This window comes from Erpetoichthys calabaricus, chromosome 16 (genome assembly GCF_900747795.2).
Source record: "Erpetoichthys calabaricus chromosome 16, fErpCal1.3, whole genome shotgun sequence".
Classification (NCBI taxonomy): Eukaryota; Metazoa; Chordata; class Cladistia; order Polypteriformes; family Polypteridae; genus Erpetoichthys; species Erpetoichthys calabaricus.
Window position 1 is genome coordinate 10,904,042 of NC_041409.2, and position 18,607 is coordinate 10,922,648.

Sequence of the window (18,607 nt, forward strand, 5' to 3'; positions counted from 1 at the left end):
CCGGAATGAATTATGCTCGCAAACCGAGGTTCCACTATATATATATATATATATATATATATATATATATATATACACACACACACACTAGGGGGCTCTGCCCCCTGCTTGCTTCGCTCAGTATAGAACAGGAATCCTTACCCGGCAGAGAGGCCAGTATGTTGGAAGGACTGGGAGAGATAACAGCATGTAGGTACTGTATTCCCCAATACACTAGGGGGCAGCATTCCCAGAGTTCCTGGGATTCGGGTCCCCTTCAGATACCCACAGGGTATGGAGTTGAGTTCCATTGGTGCCACCAGGGAGAGATGCATAGAAATATTTGTGGGACTCCTGTCTAATCCAGCAGTTCTTCCAACAGTTCATGTCCTAGCCCTGGAAGTTCTCTCTGGTCAAAGATATAAGGAGCTGCCCTGCCTTGAGCAGGGAGTCAGCACCGGGAGACAGAGGACAAAAATCTTTTGAGGAATGGAGGGAGAGGGGAGGAATTGTATTTCTGTGCTGGTTATACTTTGATTGTGATTTGTCAAGGTAACATCATTAACAAAATGCATAATATTTGAAACCGTGACTGTGTTGGGTGGGGTTGTGTTTGAGGTTTGGGGGTCAGTGGCGCCTCCTACTGGTTACACATCAGAGATCTCAAGCATCAAAGCAAAGAGGAAAGTGTTGTATTTTTTTTTATATGTATTTCTTTTTTAAATGAGATGACCCTGTATGAGACATGTACCATCCCTGGACCAGACTTCCAAACTGGCCATCTAGTGTGGTGTGGGATGGGCAAGACTGCTTTTTCCTGTTTGCTTTATTAGTGGACTGCTTTGTCAGTGTGAGACAGATACAGTGTGCATTACTGGTACTGCCATGGAAGCCATGCTGCTTGTGTAGGCAGACTGCATGAGAGTGATCAAGAGAGCAGCTGCACAAGGGGCACTAGTTCATTGGAAATGGCAGGGGACATTTATGTGGGAAAATTCGTCCAGTTAGTCTTACTTACCCAGTCTCTCCAGCCTCAGGCTACAATCACAAAACACCCCATCTGACAAACTGAACCGGGCCGCACAGTTTTCTTTACTTGCTTGTTTTGTGCTACATTGTATCCAGCTTTTTATTTGATCCCTGTGTAATTGTTCAGATTTGAATAAACTCTCTTCATTTCCTTAATTCCTACTCTTCTTCACATTTTCTTTTCAGTTGAAGTGGCCACATACAGATATTAGATTAACTGATGACTTAACGCTCACTGTAGGCTAACTTTTTTTGTATTTTTTCCCAGTAAGTTTTTATTGGGGATGGATTTCATTTTGAAGTGCTGGTCCATTTTATGTGCTTTATCTCAGAGTGCAGCATTCCTGTTTTATGTGGGTCTCAAACAGGCAGCTAGATAAATAGCCCTGCTTTATAGCTCAATAATTGTGCAGTGTCGCAGGTGGCTGGGGGGGGAGACCCGGCCGGGACGCCTCAGAGGACCGGAAGAGGGCTTGCGCCTTCCCCAGACCACGTGGGGGCGACTGCCCTGGTACCTATGGGGACCACGGGTACAGAGCTTTGAAGCTCAACCCTGTAGGGGCCCGTGGTCACCGCCAGGAGGTGCCCCAATACCTTTGGAGCCCTGGACCTCAGCACTTCCGCCACACCTGGAAGTGCTGGGGGGAAGAGAAGCGGGGACACCTGGAGTGCTTCCTGGTGCGCAGCTGGCACTTCCGCCACACTGGGGAGTGCCGGTGGAAGATTGCTGGGAAGCACATGGAGCATATCCTGGTGAGGATAAAAGGGGCCGCCTCCCTCCATTCGAGAGCGAGAGTCAGGTGAGGAGAAGGACAGAGCTCAGGTGGAGAGGAGAAGAGGCAGCCTGAAGAGAAAGGCAGTCGAGGTTGGCCTGGACTTTGGGGACTTTTGGGGGTTTTTGAGGTGCACTTGTGTAAATATGACTGTAAATAAACGTGTTGGGGGTGACATCAACATGTCCGCCTGTCTGTGTCCGGGCCGGCTTCCACAGCAGATTAATCTGTAGTTAATCAAAAGCTAGATTTGGTCCGGATTGATCAAAGGGTGTAGGACTGTATAGGGAACGTGCAGAAAGGCAGATATTACCGTATTTACCCGTGCACCACGCGCACATTTTTTCCCGATAATTAGCATTAGAAAATCAGGTGCGCGTCATACACGAGGAAATTTTTTTCTGTAATGTTTACTTCTTCTGCTTGGGCTCTCTTGCTCGCTCTCTCTCTCTCTCTTGCGCGCTCTCTCTCTCTCTCTCTCTCTCTCTCTTGCTTCCTCTCTGTCGCGCTCTCTCTCGTCATGCAACACAAACAGAAGGGCATTTCGCGGAAAACGTGCCCTAAACTCTTCCTATACAATCACAACGTGCGTCATACACGGGGCAAATTTTTTTCATGATTTTCTTTGTAAAAATTAGGGTGCGTGTCTTACACGAGGGAGCGTGGTACACGAGTAAATACGGTAGATTAGATTATATTAGATTAGATTATAGCTCGTGTGAGATGAGAAGAGACACTCTGAGCGATCCCTCAGCAGAGACAGCACGTGTCTCACAATAATCAGTTACTTGGGTGTTTTCATGCTGCCATTATGCCTTTTTCAACACTAGGAGATATCATCATCAAAACATTTAAGGTGTTCAAGTGTAAGGACAACAAATTGTACATAACTGTGGTTTAGTTTAGTTTAATGTAGTTTGAATTATTTGTGATTTATATGTATAGTAATATTGCTTACGTTTGAAACATCCATCCATCCATCCATTGTCCAACCCGCTGAATCCGAACACAGGGTCACGGGGGTCTGCTGGAGCCAATCCCAGCCAACACAGGGCACAAGGCAGGAAACAATCCTGGGCAGGGTGCCAACCCACCGCAGGACACACACAAACACACCCACACACCAAGCACACACTAGGGCCAATTTAGAATTGCCAATCCACCTAACCTGCATGTCTTTGGAATGTGGGAGGAAACCGGAGCGCCCGGAGGAAACCCACGCAGACACGGGGAGAACATGCAAACTCCACGCAGAGAGGACCCGGGAATCGAACCCAGGTCCCCAGATCTCCCAACTGCGAGGCAGCAGCGCTACCCACTGCGCCACCGTGCCGCCCCGTTTGAAACATTATTCCACAAAATAAGTAATATAATCTTTTTTAAAGATATCTTCTTTACAAGATATGAATTCAACCCAATATCAACAAATTGTTCAGGATAATGTTCAAACATCAGTCACAAAGTTGAAGTTACACAGGGGTTGAATATTCCAACAAGACAATAACCCAAAACACAGTTCGAAATCTACAAAGGCATTCATGCAGAGGGAGAAGTACAATGTTCTAGAATGGCCGTCACAGTCCCCTGACTTGAATATCATCAACAATCTATGGGATGATTTGAAGCAGGCTGTCCATCACATTGAATTGAACTGGAGAGATTTTGTATGAAGAATGGTCACAAATACCTCTACCCAGAATCAGACACTCCTCAGAGGCTATAGGAGGACAGCGTCTAGAGGCTGTTAGATTTGCAAAAGGAGGCTCAACTAAGTATTGATGTCATATCTCTGTTCGGGTGCCCAAATTTATGCACCTGTCTAATTTTGTTATGATGCATATTGCATATTTTCTGTTAATCCAATAAACTTAATATCACTGCTGAAATACTACTGTTTCCATAAGACATGTCATATATTAAAAGGAAGTTGCGACTTTGAAAGCTCAGCCAATGATAAACAAAAATGCAAAGAATTAAGAGGGGTTCCCAAACTTTTTCATATGACTGTATATATCTATACTGAATATTGTTTTTAATATATAGCACTATACCTTTTTGCTTATTCCTGAAAAATATATAACCATTAAAATTACTTACTCATTAACAATTTATGCATTAAATTAGCAGTTACTTATTTTTCTCCTCCGTCCACCCTGTCTGTTTACTGCTGTTATATCTTGACTCTGACATTGTAGGGTGGGAGCACAGGTTAGATTAGTGACTTCCGCACACTCTGAAATGACTGCACTCCGATTCTCTTAGCAGTAATCATCCTGTGCAGATAATGTGGGAAGCGGGAGGCAGGATGGAGATTTTCTTTTGTTCTGTCATCTTGTTCAAGGATGTTATGTAATTGCTCCAATGAAATGAATCATTCACTGACACTGGGCCGGATCAGGGCTGCACTGCAGGAGGACAACTGAAGTCCCAGGAGTGGCTCCCTGTGCAAACATGGCGAGAGAGTGCAGACGACACACAGGAGGAAGCTCCTGGTGCAAAAACTGTGAGGCTTTTATGTTTATTTCTCCTCCAGTCTCCTATCATTCTCCTATAATTCACTCTGAATTATATATATTGCTTCTTCCTTGAACATTTACTTGATACACAGTGACATTACTAAGACCTATAAATCTTTTATGTATTTAATGCAATTTCTCCAGCATCTGACATGCATGAAATGGCTTTATTCTCTTCTTTCAAAATCTTCCCCACTGTATTTAACAAATTAGGTAACCCAGGTAACTTGTTCCAGTCACCATGGTAATCCTTTGCTTCTAAGCTAGTTATGCATCACGCATCTGAAGCTGCTATTATCTTGTATTCAATTTCTCAGAACATTGCTATGCACTGTGGCATTCATAAATACCTCTGGCAGGAACCAAACAAGTCATCGAAATGGAAATCCAAAGAAAGTTTTAGAGCAGCTCAATAGCAGGGGAACACTCTCCTCTGAAAAATTGCTTTACAGAAATAATAACCTTGACAGAAGACCATGGTTTGTCTCAGAAATGAATCAGCCTGGAAGCTTTCGTTTCCCAGCTATGTATCTGTTACCGGTGGAGAATTGTAGGGTGGCAAAACATGAAATTAGGTTCACAAAAAGGATGGCAGAGCAGTGCTGCTTTATGTGTCAAACATGTCACCCCGTGTACAAATTAATGAAAAATGTCAACCTATAATATTAAGTTGGGCTGCAGTTTAAGTTAACATACGGAGAATCATTTCTCACTCCAGCACTGCTTGTGGATTTACTGCCTTTATAATAGAAACCATTTCAGCCATGGAAACAACTGTGCCATTTTACCCTGAGATCAGAAATGTGAGATCCTTACAAAAGTGTAATTTAGTTTAAAAATCTTAGAAGACAAACGGAGTTAGATATGCGATCAAACTGTGTGCTACTGGGTTTAACCAAAAGGTTAAAACAATTTCAACAAATCAAAATTAAACAAAGGTATACTGCTTTGGTATCATTAAGAAAAGCCTTCTTTGATGGAGGCCCTTTCTGTCAGCGTGAAAGACCCTGAACTAATGGAACCTTACCAGAATACATAAGCAGTGTTCTCATTATCTGTCTCTCTGGGCTATTGTGCACACACACACACACACAGGAAAAAAAAAGGGAACAGAGGAATAAAACCAAAGAATAAAACCTAATAGTCCAACTCTGATCAGTATAAGAAAGTGATGGAAAAAGACAGAGGAAAGGTTTTCCTTTTTTAAGTCCAAGTATGCACCAATTACCTAAAGCATGCTGGGCAAACTCTTCTTTGTTACTCCTCAAAAGAATACATTAAAATACGTCTGCACAGAACTGTACTGACTCAGAAGGGACAGGAAAAGAAAAATTAAAAAATGAGCAGGAGAGTCGCAGCCCACAAACGGTCCAAGTGTCAAACATGAGTCTACACAATCGAGCATTAAAAATAAAGGGGGGTCAAAAAACCCAAGAGCAAAGATTCAAAAACTGACAACAACAAAACACATTTTTTTAATTGCAGTGGAATGAGGATTTATCTGTTAAACTTAGATACGCCAGAAGTATTGAGAACGACCTTTACACCATTGCTCTCACCAACAAGATCACCTCAATGCATTCTGGGAGCCAAATAGAAACTACAAGGATTCTAAAATGGTGGCACCCACTGGGAAAACAAACTGGCATTGTGGCAAGATGTAACCAAAATATGTGCTTTTGTAATATGCCAGGTAGATCACATCTGACCAAATATTTGGAATCTTTGTGTGCCAAAACCCCAGATTCCATATACAGGTGCTGGTCATAAAATTAGAATATCATGACAAAGTTGATTTATTTCAGTAATTCCATTCAAAAAGTGAAACTTGTATATTAGATTCATTCATTACACACAGACTGATGTATTTCAAATGTTTATTTCTTTTAATGTTGATGATTATAACTGACAACTAATGAAAGTCCCAAATTCAGCATCTCGGAAATAAACATCTGAAATACATCAGTCTGTGTGTAATGAATGAATCTAATATACAAGTTTCACTTTTTGAATGGAATTACTGAAATAAATCAACTTTGTCATGATATTCTAATTTTATGACCAGCACCTGTATAAATTGGCAGGAATGCAATTACAAAAGACAATTCTTTTAAGAAAAACAGAGGTCATAACTGGAACAACTGAGCAAATTTGCTTTCAAAACTGTCCTCTCTACCTTTTTGGAAAACTACGAAAGCAGGTAACCCATGATGTAGTAGTCACTGAAACCTACTGAGCACCTGCAGGGTTAACAGAAGACCAGCAAGCCTATTGAAGGATAACATTAAAAAACTCAGTCAAAGTCTAATGGAGTTGTAGTCTATTTCCAGAATAGAAAATGTGTGTTCTAAATTAAAATGGAATAAGACATTCTGTTCTCACTGAGTTATAGGTCCTGCCCAATACTAACCTGATCAAAGTGCTGCACAACACATTTCTTTTGTCTAAAACTCTTCATATTTAAAGATGAAGGCCCCAGGTGAGCATTTACCAGGAATTCTGTGCGCACCTTAAGTCTCTCACGTTCTCCCATGACTCTGACATGAGTTTACTTGGATTGCCCAACTCTGCCTCCTGGAAACTCTACAATTCTGAAATATTTCTATCCAGCCCAGTCCTGAACATTAGTTAGCTGTTTTATTTTTTTAAGAGGCACAGTGTGCTCTATAACATAGGGATCCTCACCACAGATATTAAAATGAAGAATGTCCTGGAGAAAGGAAAAAGCATGAGAACAAAAAATGTCACTGGGGAAAGAGGTGTCAAAGTTGTCAATAACGTGCAAATAGATAAGATGATGCTGGCCAAAGTCTTAATATCCTGGTGTTACCACACCCTGATCTCTCCGTAATCATTACAGCATGTCTTCTGTATCTACAGTAGTTTTGCTGATATTTTCCCCAATCCATGAACCTCATCCATATTACTAAACGAGAATGGTAAATCGGATGGACGCAGGGACATGGGCCGTGGACGCAAAAGACGTAGTGCGCAGGCGCCACACAAAGCCCCCCCCATAGTGAAACGGGAGAGACTACGCACGTGCGCCTACATCGGCTGTGAAAACGCGCAGTGAAGTACAAAAGGCAAAGGCGCCTGCACAGCATGGTAAGAACCGACATAATACGGAAGGCGCAGGCGTCGCCGCCATATTGTGAGTGGCACTAATGCGTGGATCTAATGAACGTGGACTCCTACAACGCGCGTCTCAAACTGCATAGGCAAAGCAGGCACGGGTTCAACACGACACAGCTCGAGTGCCCGAGATACAAACACGCGACTGCCTGGATATAATTAATGAATTAATGAAGTGCCTACAACGTGCGTCTGAAATGACGCAAACCAGGCAGAGACTCCTCCAAAAAGAAAGAGCTTGACTACACGATATACGAACTGAAAAAAATACAATCGCCACGGACCAGGTGTCATTATAACAAAAACAGAATACAGCGAGGTCTCAAATGAAAGACAGAGTGGGAAGCAAAGTAAAACATCATAAATGGTACGGACGGGACTCCGTATTACCAGTGGAGAGCCCCAGAGTGACACGGGCGAGTGCTACGTATTAAACGTGCGTCCTCACACCTGGATGCCCAGCGGACACGGGTTCAAAACGCCGGGGGTAGGCGAGCGAAGCGAACAGGGGGCCCTTGTCCTCTACTGATTCTGCCACTAAGGAACACTGGAAGCTTCTCAAAGTTCATTTATGGACTACTACAAAAGTAAAGGTTATCTCAAAAAACTAGTGGCCACTCACTGGTTCCAGAAGATTATATCTCTCTATTATAAAAGAAAATCCTGAGACAAGACAAGACTATTTCCAAGAAATTTTTTCAAGTCCCGCAAGTTGAGACCTTGGCCATGAGATTTTTTCAAGTCCTGCCCTCCTCTCAACCATATTCAACCACGCACATGGTCCTCTCACCTCTCATTTGTGTGAATGCTTTTGACAGACACAGTTCCTGCTCTCTCAGCTCTTATAAATTTTTACTTTTTCCTCACTTGAAGATCCCAAATAAAGAAGACTCATTATGTCCAAATCTTATTGAAGAATTTCATCCCGAAGGGTTATCCACCGAAGAAATGAGTACATGAGCAAAACGATGAAGTCAAACGAATTAACGCCAAAATTGCCACTTGGATACACGGCAAATTGGTTAAATGCATATTAATAGACTATGCTGAAACAGTTGGTGGTGTGTGTGCAGAAGATGAAAACATCAACTTACAATATCCCGAAGATTATTTACAACCGTTAACACCGTCCGGTCTTCCACCGCCCAAATTACTGTTGAAAGAAGAATGTATCCAAGAAAGGTAATGTAGTACATCTTCCGCGGATAACATTAGACACCAAAGGAGATCTTGATATGCCATTCGTATTAAAACGTTAACAGTTTCCCGTTAGAATAGCTTTTGCAAAGAAAATTAACAAATTATAGAGACAAACATTCGGAAAAGTCAGTTTATTTATTAAAGAGAAAGAAATTAAATTCACTCACGGGCTGTTATATGTTGCGTTGTTGCGATGTAACTCCAAACACAGAATCAAAATTCAGTGCAATATTGACTAAAATTTTATTCAAAAAATTGTTTTTAATGAAATATTACAGTAAAAGGTTTTTTTTAAGTTTAAAAAGTATTTGCGTGTTAATTTCAAAGCCAAAGAGAACAAAATCCTACAATGCAACATGAAACATAATTTACTTTCAAATTATTACATTTTACTATTTTTTAATATGCTTTATTACTCACTGCAATGGAAAATAGTTAGTTCTATTATGCATATGTGACAATTCCATGAAAATAACAAATTGTTTAAATTGTACATGCAAAGTGGCTAGTGCATAGCACCAGCACAGGGGTTGGCGAGCATAGCGAGCAGGGGGCAATGCCCCCTAGTGTTCTTTATCTTCATAAACACTTAAAGAGGTAACCAAGAGCGCCATCTAACTAGCAAAAATCTGAGATTTCTCTCATGGGCATCACTAACACATATCATAGAAGACCACAATAGAAGCTGGTCCCGAGTCTGTAGCAGGAAGTTTTCACAACAAAGTGATCCCCAACAGTACTTGTTAGTATAAAGTGGGCCAGAAATGAGCAGGTTACTGCTTCAATTACCAAAGTAGAAGAATGCAAACATTCCACGTGAGGTTATTCCCAGAGTATTTATATGTCTTCAGAATACCCTTTGATTCATTGTGCTTCTAGTTCAGCTTTAGGGCCACACACTTCACGCTCAGAATGCGTACGCATCATGGCTGCCACGCATTCCCAGCGTTCTTCTGATGCATCCTGTGAGCACGTCCTCAGAAATTAACACAACGCGTTCACGAGTTGCAATACCAGCAAAAAGATGGGTGGCATGTGTGCGCGCAAGTTTTGGTATGTGACGTCAGCATCGTTGTTTTCTATCAACATGTGACGGCAGGCTTGCAGCTCCAACAGGATCAATCTGCATGCTTCAATGTTTGATGAATGGTTTGATGCGGTGAAGCAAATCATCAAAATGAAATACTGACATGCAAATGTCTTCACGGTGCTTTTCTTCATCCATTTCTCGCATAGGTAATACAAGAGTCGCATATTTCCCATTGTAATGATGCAATACACACATGCTGTCTCAACATTCTGTGTCGCCATTACCATCTTTTTTTGCACCCTTGTAACGGCATCACACAACACAGCGAAACTGGACCTTGTTTTCTCCCTATGAGGATTTCACTCACTGACACCTGGTAGAATCATTGTATTGACAGTAAACTGCTTGCGTAAGAGCAGCATTAAATTGACAAGTAACCTAAATTTCAATAGCAGAACTTCAAAACCACACCAAGGAAAAAAAAAAAGAATATAAAACACATAAAAAAGTTCAGAAATAATTAAAAAAAGAAACCAAATCACAAAACCCTCGTGTGTTTTTGTTTAACTAGCAAGCTTCTTCAAACAAGTTTTGACTGTTGCATGCTTTACTACAATTTAGAGCAGATCAATGTGCAAGATTCACGCTCCATTTTGTTTGAAACTGATTTGCCCGACACTGTTCATAATAAAGCATTTTTTAATATAATTTCTTATCCAGAGTGCAGCATGTTTCCCTCTTGACAGAGCTTGGTGCACGATGTGTCAGTATGCAGATGGCTCGACGACAGCGTCTGCGGACTTTATGCCCGTGCATATTCGGACTCAAAGGCAAGCAGGAGTAATCTTCTTTGGTGGCAACCAGTGCATCTGCTTTTTTTTTAATTGAGTGATCATGTCCCCTGAGAAAAATAAATAAATAAAGATGCCAAGAATAAATGCAGTCTGCCATTTAATTAAAATATATTGTTCTTCATTGAGAGTTTTTAATCCTTGTCCCCATGGGACATCACGTCTGCTATTTTTCATTGCAACTGAGGCTTTTAATCACAGACTAATAAGGCAAATTAAAATTAGTCATTGGCAGAGGGTCTGTGGTTCAGCTGACTGCTCTGTTGGAAATGTCAATTCTTGTGCCGGCCGATAGAGACTCACCAAAGAGAAGTGCAGAGCTGCCATTCCAAATCAGGTCTGTGATGGTGAATGCTTTTGGATATCGCGGGCTGCTCTGCTCATAATTTAGCAGGTAAGATGTCAATTTCACTGCTTTATCATATTAAAAAGAAACGCAACATTGTCACACATATGCGTCTGTGGAACACCCTCAGGGCTCGGGGTCGAGAGGTGGTGCTGTAACTTATCATGTCCTTTCCTGTTCCTTCCACAGCATCAAGATGACGCCCAGTCAGAGCATGGCACCTGACTCTGCTCCTTCTGGTCTCCTGCCTATAAGTTAGCGGGCTGATGGAAGGAGGCATCACTCTGTGAACAGAGCACGATACAGGAAGGAGCACCTGCGTGACTGACTCACTGAAAAGCAACAAAGAGATCTTGGCTTCTTTATATCTTGGGCAGTTGTATTTTGCTTTATTTTTGTTTAGAAGTAAATAGGGACGATAAGAATGGTGTGCCAACATTTATTGTTTGGGACTTATGATTCCTCACTCAACCACAACATATTATATAAGTATATTTACAAACCACACTGCCACACGACACCCAAAAATTCACATTTTCAGAAGGATGAATCAACACCAACATATGACTGATCAGAGTAATTATGTATCACCAGTAACTGCGCACTGCACAATAACATGCAGTGAATACACTTGACTCGAGCATTCCTAGTTTTTCTACTCTTTGTACGTTTACCATTCGTTTGCTCAGAGGTTGATGTGTTTGCTGCTTCCTGAGCAGCTCTTCTCTTCTCCATCCTAGCGGCCCGCTTCTTCTCTTCTTTCATTGGCATCTTTTCACGTTAAAACTGATTAAGTCAATGTTTGTGTTGCAATTACTTAGTACGTTTTCTTTAATTTTTCACTTAAGCTGGCACTTAAGTCTTCAATCTGCCTCAAGAATGATTTAAGATATGAAGAGGTAGGGGAAGTGACGGCGAAGATGGTAGGGATGAGAACGGCGCCTGCTGGCCGCTGCCGAGAGTTGATTCTACAATAAAATCAAATAAAAATATAAAGAGGAAATAATTCAAAAAGTCTTCGCTTTTAATATAAAGCTGTAGTGCAGAGTTTCAGTGGAGTATAATGTGTACCAAATTTCAGGCTACAGGTTATTTGATTTTTGACCTTCACCTTCCTGGGTTGACCTTTGACCTTGGAAGTCAATCATCACCTAGAAAGCAGATAGTAGACATCACGTAGTAGATGTGTACCAAATGTCAGGTCAATAGGTCAAACGGTTTGTGAGCTACAGGTGATTTAAAATCCTGGACAGACAAATGGACAGCCACGGTAGGGTATTATATAAGAAGATATTTAATTAAGAATCTTCAGTTATAACCTTCTTTGGTTATAGAAATAAAGTCAGACACAGAACTTAAAACGTTATAATTATCTTCTTAATTTGGGAAGGGCCAGCAGTTAAGAGAAAGAAAATGCTTCTCATTCAGGTTAGCTAATGTTGATGTAACACTCAGTAGAAAGCCAATATGATGCTCTGAACAGAATGAGAAAATCTTCACACCGCACCTTCATGGCCAGATCGATCATCAACAGAACACATGCAAAGATGTCCAATTTAATGGATGAACCCGCTTGCCCAAAGGATAAATTTACCTTGAAAATCTAACCAGGTCTAAAAAAAATCTAAAAAATAAGATATTAAAATCTAAAAATAAGGTATTAAAATGGATGGATGGATGGATGGATTCAAAAAAAGTTTGTTTGGCTGTTTTATGATCTGCTCAACTGAGAAAAGTGTGTCTTTAACATATTTTATAGTATTTGAGTGTCCATATGTTTTACTGCATCTTCTTCTTTCGGCTGCTCCCGTTTGGGGTTGCCACAGCGGATCATCTTCTTTCATATCTTTCTGTCCTCTGCATCTTGTTCTGTCACACTCATCACCTGCATGTCTTCTCTCACCACATCCATAAACCTTCTCTTAGGCCTTCCTCTTTTCCTTTTCCCTGACAGCTCTATCCTTAGCATCCTTCTCATAATATATACCCAGCATCTCTCCTCTGTACATGTCCTAACCAACGAAATCTCGCCTCTCTGACTTTGTCTCCCAACCGTCCAACTTGAGCGGACCCTCTCATGTCCTCATTTCTCATCCTGTCCATCCTCGTCACACCCAATGCAAATCTTAGCATCTTTACCTCTGCCACCTCCAGCTCTGTCTCCTGTTTTCTGGTCAGTGCCACCGTCTCAAACCCATATAACACAGCTGGTCTCACTACCATCCTGTAGACCTTCCCTTTCACTCTTGCTGATACCCGTCTGTCAGAAATCACTCCTGACACTCTTCTCCACCCATTCCACCCTGCCTGCACTCTCTTTTTCACCTCTCTTCCACAATCCCTGTTACTCTGTACTGTTAATCCCAAGTATTTAAACTCATGCACCTTCGCCAACTCTACTCCCTGCATCCTCACCATTCCACTGACCTCCCTCTCATTCACACACATGTATTCGGTCTTGTTCCTACTGACCTTCATTCCTCTCCTCTCTAGAGCATATCTCCACTTCTCCAGGGTCTCCTCAACCTGCTCCCTACTCTTGCTACAGATCACAATATCATCAGCAAACATCACAGTCCACGGGGACTCCTGTCTAATCTCGTCTGTCAACCTGTCCATCACCATTGCAAATAAGAAAGGGCTCAGAGCAGATCCCTGATGTAATCCCACCTCCACCTTGAATGCATCCGTCACTCCTACCGCAGACCTCACCACTGTCACACTTCCCTCATACATATCCTGTACAACTCTTACGTACTTCTCTGCCACGCCTGACTTCCTCATACAATACCACAGCTCCTCTCAGTCACCCTGTCATATGCTTTCTCCAGGTCCACAAAGACGCAATGCAACTCCTTCTGGCCTTCTCTAAACTTCCCCATCAACATCCGCAGAGCAAACTACATGCCAGTGTAAAACGTATTTTTACATTACAATGTACAGTATTTTCAGAATAGGCTAAAAAAACAATACTTACATACTTCATTAGATTAAAGTATTATAATGGCTACTCTGAATTGGGTTGGCTTAACGTGAGGTTTACTGATTTTTCAAATCACAGCATTTCCCCTTTTGTGTTTCTTTTTATATTTATTTAATTAATCTATTGTTAAATCCACTACTCAGGTATCTTTAATTAAAAATTGACCACCAAAAAGAGTTTGAACCAGCTGTGAATAACCCTGTTACAAAACTGTAGTGCTTTAACTCTGAACAGTGAATTCTTACAAGTCATTTTTTACACAGGGAAATGTGACCAGCATTGTGTTGAAAAATCGTTGGGCTATCAGCTCAAAATACAAAAAGGCCTGCTGTGTGTAACTTAGAGCAATGAATAAAACATTGCAGCAGTATAAAACGCTAAATATCAGCATCATGCTTTCACGTTTATTGCTTATGTAAATGGAAAATCACACCCCGACATCTGCCTACACAAATAGTTCCAGCTAAAGTCTTTACTTAGGGAACGTTTTAACAAGCACATGGAAACAGCAGCAGTACTTGTTGGCACACTTACTATTTAAATTGTACCACATAAGATGGTTGCCAACTGGGCCAAATAAAATGCAGTTCCTCCAGCCACTTGTGCTAACTCATCAACTTGGATTTTCAGATTGGGGGTCTTCTTTTCCCTTTCTTAGAAAACTGAATCACAACCACAGGCCATTCTAAAGACATTTCTTGGCTGTTTATTGAGGCTGCAGGGCGAGTATGTATGGACACAACGCAGACGTCGTCACTGCACTTATCTGCATCCACTCGACAAGCTCCTCATCAGTAAATTCTACTTGCAGTGTGTATAGCTTTTCTGGGTAAAAATATATTTAAAAATCACTGATTCCTGGTTTCAACTTTAAATCTTATTGCACGTCATCAAATTAAAAGAAAATGAAGACAGCAATAGCAATTTAGTTAATAAAATGGTGTGTTGTTCTCTCTCTAGCATAGGCCTGCTACTTCAGACAATGGAAAACATTTTAACCGTAACTGAAATGTGAAGTTGCCTCTCACATAAGGATGTCGGAGTTTATTTTTTTGCTTTTGAGTTGTTGCTGTAATCACCCAGCCATCCATTCATTCATTTTCTAAGCTTGCTTTGACTGGGTGGCAGGGAGGCAGAGCCAATCCTGGCAGCACTGGACATAAAGCAGAAATCAGCCTTGGGTGGAGTGCCAATCCATCACAGGTTACACACATACTCACACTGTCACGCACGTGCGCATGGGGAGCAGTTTAAGGACCCGACACGCACCGCAACAAATCGTGCCAGGGGAGAACGGCAGCATACTAACCTCTCTCACTCTATTCCTTCAGAAAGAACGAGGCTCCACCGCCGTAATACTGCCTTTCATCTTTCATCCCTCTGGTCCCTCTATGATGACATCACCCATCCATCCAGGAACACGATTTTCCCAGCATTCCACCGTTTAATTTCCGGTCCGTCCCTATACATTGTCCGTCCGATTTTTACAGTGATTTTCAGTCATAACCTTCATTTATATCGCTTCCCTGCCTTTTGGCAAAGATCAAGTATTCTTATCAATTTCATATCTGATACATCCCCTATCTGGATGTATATTAAACTGATTTTTGGAACATGGAGATGAAATAAGGGCATGCTCCGTCCAGTCCATGCATTGACCTTCACTAAAGGCAGAGTGGTGGCTCTGAGGCCAAGGATCTGCACTGGTATCTGAAAGGTTCAAATCCCATTATTCCCAGAAAGGATTCTACTCCTTTGGGCCCTTGAGGAAGGCCCTTAACCTGAAAACTGCTCCAGGGTGCTGTACAATGGCTGACCCTGTGCTCTGACCTGCAAAGGTCATGCGAGAAGACAATTTCTGATCAGAATTAATACAGGGTACCAAATACGACAACTAATCAGACAGAGGAAGCTGGCAGCTGCAGTGAAACTAATTGTCTAATGTGACATACCCAATGACTGAGACCAACTAGTCTGCAACTGGCTGCGTTTCTCCTTGGTAGGAGAGGTGGGCACTTGAGTGAGAGAGCTAAGAACCAATGAGCAGTCAGTCAGAAATGCAATGCATAAAATGTAGCAATGAGGGATAACGAACACACACATGTTTTAAACCTCACAAAGAGAAGACAAGCTTGTCTGTCTCGTGTTTTATGTACAGGGTGAGTCAAAATGATGTTAACACTAATGGTACTGCTATGTATATACTTATATACAATTTTTGTGGACAATTTATGTGCCGCATATGGCATCAAGTACATCCGGAAAGTATTCACAGCGCATCACTTTTTCCACATTTTGTTATGTTACAGCCTTATTCCAAAATGGATTAAATTCATTTTTTTCCTCAGAATTCTACACACAACACCCCATAATGACAACGTGAAAAAAGTTTACTTGAGATTTTTGCAAATTTATTAAAAATAAACAAACTGAGAAATCCCATGTCCATAAGTATTCACAGCCTTTGCTCAATACTTTGTCGCTGCACCTTTGACAGCAATTACAGCCTCAAGTCTTGTTGAATATGATGCCACAAGCTTGGCACACCTATCCTTGGCCAGTTTCGCCCATTCCTCTTTGCAGCACCTCTCAAGCTCCATCAGGTTGGATGGGAAGCGTCGGTGCACAGCCATTTTAAGATCTCTCCAGAGATGTTCAATCGGATTCAAGTCTGGGCTCTGGCTGGGCCACTCAAGGACATTCACAGAGTTGTCCTGAAGCCACTCCTTTGATATCTTGGCTGTGTGCTTAGGGTCGTTGTCCTGCTGAAAGATGAACCGTCGCCCCAGTCTGAGGTCAAGAGCGCTCTGGAGCAGGTTTTCATCCAGGATGTCTCTGTACATTGCTGCAGTCATCTTTCCCTTTATCCTGACTAGTCTCCCAGTCCCTGCCACTGAAAAACATCCCCACAGCATGATGCTGCCACCACCATGCTTCACTGTAGGGTTGGTATTGGCCTGGTGATGAGCTGTGCCAGGTTTCCTCCAAACGTGACGCCTGGCATTCACACCAAAGAGTTCAATCTTTGTCTCATCAGACCACAGAATTTTCTTTCTCATGGTCTGAGAGTCCTTCAGGTGCCTTTTGGCAAACTCCAGGCGGGCTGCCATGTGCCTTTTACTAAGGAGTGGCTTCCGTCTGGCCACTCTACCATACAGGCCTGATTGGTGGATTGCTGCAGAGATGGTTGTCCTTCTGGAAGGTTCTCCTCTCTCCACAGAGAACCTCTGGAGCTCTGACAGTGACCATCGGGTTCTTGGTCACCTCCCTGACTAAGGCCCTTCTCCCCTGATCGCTCAGTTTAGATGGCTGGCCAGCTCTAGGAAGAGTCCTGGTGGTTTCGAACTTCTTCCGCTTAAGGATGATGGAGGCCACTGTGCTCATTGGGACCTTCAAAAGCAGCAGAAATTTTTCTGTAACCTTCCCCAGATTTGTGCCTCGAGTCAATCCTGTCTCGGAGGTCTACAGACAATTCCTTAGACTTCATGCTTGGTTTGTGCTCTGACATGAACTGTCAACTGTGGGACCTTATATAGACAGGTGTGTGCCTTTCCAAATCATGTCCAGTCAACTGAATTTACCACAGGTGGCCTCCAATGAAGCTGCAGAAACATCTCAAGGATGATCAAGGGAAACAGGATGCACCTGAGCTCAATTTCGAGCTTCACGGCAAAGGCTGTGAATACTTATGTACATGTGCTTTCTCAATTTTTTTATTTTTAATAAATTTGCAAAAATCTCAAGTAAACTTTTTTCACGTTGTCATTATGGGGTGTTGTGTGTAGAATTCTGAGGAAAAAAATTAATTTACTCCATTTTGGAATAAGGCTGTAACATAACAAAATGTGGAAAAAGTGATGCGCTGGGAATACTTTCTGGATGCACTGTATGTGTTGAACATGACTGCAAGCAGGCTGAGACAATTCCTGTAAATCATCTTGCACATATGAAGTATGTTTTGTGAATAAATTGTTTCTGCCATTCAAATGTTAACAAAATTTTGTCTCACCCTGTACTTAAACAGAATGGAAAAAAGAAAAGACAGCTGAATGCACCACAGCTATTAATCCTTTGTACAGTACTGGCGCTGTCAGGTAGCACTTTATTGGTTGACAGAAAAACGGGCAAACACAAGTGCGGGAAGACCAACGCTCAGTCGGTAAATGAGGCATCAGCTGTGATATTCAGTTGTGTAATGTGAGATGGAGCAGCAATAAGATCAGTAGCTAGGATTGGCAAATCTGACATACCCCATGACAAAAAGCCACGGAGCGTGATATCAGCTTAAGACATTACAGCATATTCTGGTCAGTGGTCCAATGGTGCTGAATTCAGGAGGTGACCTAGACAAGGTCTTCACTAGCAAGGGGAACAAATGGCAAAGGTTTATTAGAAAAGGTACAGAAAGTAGTTATCTTTAGTGGCATTTTAGTGGCAAAGTGGACCAGTCACCCTGCTATAAAGCCAGGGGGATTTGCCTGGATTAAAAGAAGGTCATGAGAGGCTTTAGTATTTATTTGGTTCTGTTCATTTGTTTGGATTTGTTACTCTGAGTGTTATTTCTCAATGTTGTGCTAATTTCTAATAAAATGCCCTTTTAAGTTTGGCCTCCTTGGCATTGATTCTGGGCACAGGGGCAACTCAAGAGCCCTCACTCCCCTTAACCTTACACCAAAGATCATCCACTGAAGCTGTAATTGCCATCTCCAAACCTCCCACGGTCATCCACTTCCAAACCTGCACTTGAGCCTTATGTCACTGCACC

At 42.0% G+C, this 18,607-nt stretch overlaps 1 protein-coding gene and 1 pseudogene across 3 annotated transcripts in view; one reads left to right on the top strand and one right to left on the bottom strand.

The window, feature by feature from the left end:
• The window catches only part of ston2 (stonin 2), a 311,201-nt gene that overhangs the window by 196,358 nt on the left and 96,236 nt on the right, over positions 1-18,607 (bottom strand). The gene's annotated exons all lie outside the window — the stretch shown is intronic.
• On the top strand, positions 15,360-15,528 carry LOC114667193 (uncharacterized; annotated as a pseudogene).